Consider the following 4550-nt stretch of genomic DNA (forward strand, 5'->3'; position numbering starts at 1 on the left):
TTCTATTGTCCCTTTAGTCAAGTGCTGGTATTCCAGCAACACTCAGGCAGCTGCTCCAGGAGGCTGCAGAGGGGTCCTTCTCAGCAGCCAACAAAACTGGCTATGGTCACGCCCATTGGGAAGCTCATTGCTGCCTTCAAGGTCAGTGCTGTGCATGTGTCCAGTGTCTACCTCTCAGCACCCCACAGCAGTTCCTCACTGGAGTGTGGCCCACAATGTGGCCCATTGCTGGAGAGTCTATGGCTTCTCTGTGCTGGAGGAATTCTAAGGAATCTGTCTTTCCGGTGGATCCAGTTGTTCCTATCCAGTTTCATCCCCAAATCGCCAATGTTCTGCCTCTCTTTACCCAACTTAATGACACTCAAGGTCCAAAGGAGAGTGGGATGAGGAGGATAAAGTCATGAAAGGAAATTTCCATTTCCCCTACAGACATGGGAATAAGGATAACTTGGACATTTGGAGATACAATGCTAACTTCTACTCAAAATGGGAGTAGGGAAAGAAAATGTTTACACCAACTGCTTTTATTCTTGATAACTTATCCTGGTGTAATTAACATAATGTTAGAAATTGCTTATTTTTAACTTGGTAAAATGTTTCCATGTTTGAGCTCTTAGGTGGAAGTTAAAGTCACCATAGTTCTTTCATGAAAGGGGAAAACGGCCGGGCGCGGTGCCTCAAGCCTGTAATCCCAGCACTTTGGGAGGCCGAGACGGGCGGATCACGAGGTCAGGAGATCGAGACCATCCTGGCTAACATGGTGAAACCCCGTCTCTACTAAAAAATACAAAAAAAACTAGCCGGGCGAGGTGGCGGGCGCCTGTAGTCCCAGCTACTCAGGAGGCTGAGGCAGGAGAATGGCGTAAACCCGGGAGGCGGAGCTTGCAGTGAGCTGAGATCTGGCCACTGCACTCCAGCATGGGCGACAGAGCAAAACTCCGTCTCAAAAAAAAAAAAAAAAAAAAAAAGGGGAAAACGTCTACGTAGAAGATGAGAAGTTTCTTTGGGGCAGAGACTGTAGTTTGTATTTCTTTAGTACTGTTCATAATGTTAGGATAGGAATAAGCAGAGGTGGTATGCAATAGATGCATTTAGCAACACCCAAATACTCTGTTAAGTACCTTCTCACTTATGTGATGCATCCCAGAAAAATGACATGACCGTAACATTTTTGAGAATTCTATCATATAAAATGGGGAATTGGCTATTTAGATGAAGAATGAATGATTTAATCAGTAATCTTTCCTTATTTCTACCTTTCATTAGTTTAAATTTCATTATGTGTCCTGCATTTTTAATATAAACTATTAAAATGATGAACAAGTCAGGGAATATTTTTGGATCTGAGAGAAAACTAATAACAATTACTCTGATAATTGAGTCACTCACATGGTCTAATTTTATGTTTTTGGAACATGTCACTCAAACTATAATCTTCAGTTTTGTCTTCTGAGAGATGGGAATAATAATACCTCTTTAAAGAGCAGTTGTGATGATAGATCAGATATTATACATGCAATTTCATGATAAATTACAAATTAGTATCTATATATCAAGAGTTGCTATGAATGTTATTCTTCCCTCCTTTAATTCTTTCTTTTAAAGTTTTGTTTTATACTAGACACATTTCTTGCGTGGTTTGTCTCCTCTGTCATTGTCCACAGGACTCAGAAGCTGTAGGAATATTCAGGTGCATACACCAGGCCCAGCTTCATCTCTAACTTGTGGCAAAGGACTGTACATCCTGGGATGAGACCATATGCTCCCCTATGCCGTTTAGACAGAGCCTGGGGAGAGTGACTTCCCAGGGTATCCACGCTGGAATCTCTCCTTTGATTCTTATTCAAATGTAAATCATTCTCCGAGGCCCATAGAAAGTCAACATCATCCTGGAAGCTTTGGGTTTTATTTCTTTAATATACTTTGTGTATATATTAATTATTAAAATTAAAATCTGCACAAAAGAAACTATGTCTCTTATAATGTAGTGATTCACATATAATAGGTTCTTGGTACTTACTGAATGACGAATGATTGGATCAATTGACGGATGGATGGATGGACGGATGGATAGATATGTTGTTCTTGTTCTGTTCATCCAGCTGTCTCAGCATGGCTAAAAGTTACCTACATGTCAGGAGCCTGATATTTCCCTTTTCTTTACTACCCAAATGAAATGGCTCAAGCCTCTATCCATGTCCTCCACACTCTTCCTGAAACCTTTGAGGATTCCCAAAGGAAGGCTGATGTTCTCCAGGGTCAGTCATTGGGCAGCCTGCCCTGAATTAGCTGTCTCAGCTCCCATAACCAACATCCTCTTTCTACGCTGCTTTGACCCAGGCTCAGTACTGCTCCACTCTCTGCCAACACCCAACACATCTCTAGGCAGATCTTAATTAAAGCTTTAAAGATAGAAATGAATGATTTCAGCACAACTCAGAATAGGAAACATTGACAACTGAATATTAATCAGCACTACTCTTAAAAGTCCCTCAGCTATCCACTCGGCCTGGACGTCTGCATGGCTGTCTTTTCTTTCTAGACTTCTTGCCAGCCTCTTGCCAAGTTGCTCAGCCCTCTCTAACCACCAATGAGGCATCAGTGACCAGTTCCCAAATTCAAGTTAATTTTTGTGTAGTGCAGCTTAGCTCTCTCTCTTTTTTTTATCCTATCTTTTAAGACAAGAAGGGCATCGTTTACAAAAAAAAAAAAAAAAAAAAAAAAAAAAAAAAAGTGCATCAGAATACTTTCCTGAACAAAAAGCTATCTCCTCTGAGGTTCATAATTCCACTTCTTAGCCATGCAAAAGTAATGGAAAGTCGGTGTTTTGTTTGAAATAGTAAATATTTGCTGAATTTGTCATTTTTAAAGTTTTTTTCACTTGAGATTTCCAGAATCATGGGAGTTAAACTTATCTTCTCAGTAGCTTCTCTCTGGTAATTGAATACCCTTAGGACTCTTCATTCCATCTACCTCCAGAAGCCATCACCAAAAATTAACTTCTCACCTTCTCGGAATGCCACATTTTAATGGACATTAACAATGACATAAAGTTTGTTCCGTCTTAAATATATTCAGTAACTTATTAATGCATACCAAACACTTGAGTGCAGACTTTTTTTCACATCATAAACATTGATTATAAGAAAAGCTTGAATTATCACCAAACTTTGAGCTCACCAGTTAGTCTCCATCTGTTATTGTTATTTAGGTTTTAGGACAAAAAGTTCAGCAATGAATATGTTGGGTCTACCAAGTCTTCAATCTTGAACTGCTTATTTCTTCCTCATTTTCTGCTTTCTATATGGTCCAGCTCTTCCATTGTCTTTCATATGAAGTTTTGTCTTGTAACTAATCCCACAGCCCTTTTCTCTGAAATGGAATGCCCTATCTGCCTATATGCAGTTACTACCATTCTACTCCAGATTTTGCAATGCTTCTGCTATGTGATATCCTGGTTCCACAAACAAATTATATAATTTTTATTGGTGGGAGGCAGGTCTCATGTTTATTTATGAATCCATCCTGGTGCCTACCACTGTGCTAAGTGCCATAGAAAATACTCAGCAAGCACTGTTTAGCATCTAAATAAAATAAAGAATTGCTAAAAGTCTTTTTACCATTTAACAGTGTAATATAGAAGCTTAAAGCAGGAAGAAACTTAGACCTCCCTCTTATGCCAAGTAGAGAATTTTATTAACTTGGTCATTAGTCAACGAATATTGAGCTCTATGGGCAAACAGCTGTCTGTTAAGCACTATGGGAGACACATATAGTAGATAAAGCAAGTTCTTGCTCTCATGAAAGTTAAGATTTCTATTAAATATTTTCATTTTGCTTCACTGAAAAGACATTTAATTTGTCATACATTTATGAGATATGGTTCAGGAAACATCAACACATTTAAACTCAGGTAACTATATGGTAAGCAAAGGCAGAAAAAGGAGGTAGCTGCTGTTGAAATATCTAATAATTTCTAGTTATTTCAGGGCTAAAAACAGTTTGTCTCTATGAAGTCATTTTAATCTAGTCCAATTGTTAGACAAAAACATTTTACAATGCAGACATTTTTTGGAAGGCAATTGACCACGTATAAAAAAAAGATCTGTATTTTTCAAGCAAGATAGTGGAGTGTTAAATTTTCTGTTGAGGGCAGCTCTCCAGCAGTGCATTTGATGACTTCATTGACATCCTGCTGCAGTTTCTTTTAAGGAATGGTAATTCAAATTTTTGGTTTCTTTTTTTAAATTTTCATCACCTCTGTTAGAGACAAAAATATGGGTTCCCCTTACAAGTGATTATTTAAAAATGTGTAAGTCAAACAAACAGTTAGCGTCCGACCAGATTGTCAATACTAATAGTTACGAGAATTGGGATGGTGACCCCAGCACAAGCAGTCTTTTTGGAAACATTCGCAGGGATGCCCTGGAAAATGTGAGGTTAGGAGAATATGAGAGGTAATCTTATATGGCAGGAGAGCCTGCTTGAAATCTTTCTAGAAAAATAAGCAAAATCAAAGGCCAGTCCTATAAAATTTTCAAAACCCTTCA

General features: G+C 38.6%; 1 non-coding gene across 1 annotated transcript; it reads right to left on the minus strand.

The window, feature by feature from the left end:
• Nucleotides 1–1621: 1621 nt before the first annotated feature.
• On the minus strand, nucleotides 1622–1822 carry LOC115895552. Its single transcript, XR_004055748.1, has one exon. It is a non-coding gene; the product is annotated as a small nucleolar RNA SNORA73 family (small nucleolar RNA).
• Nucleotides 1823–4550: the final 2728 nt, after the last annotated feature.

The sequence above is a fragment of the Rhinopithecus roxellana genome, chromosome 21 (genome assembly GCF_007565055.1).
Source record: "Rhinopithecus roxellana isolate Shanxi Qingling chromosome 21, ASM756505v1, whole genome shotgun sequence".
Lineage (NCBI taxonomy): Eukaryota > Metazoa > Chordata > Mammalia > Primates > Cercopithecidae > Rhinopithecus > Rhinopithecus roxellana.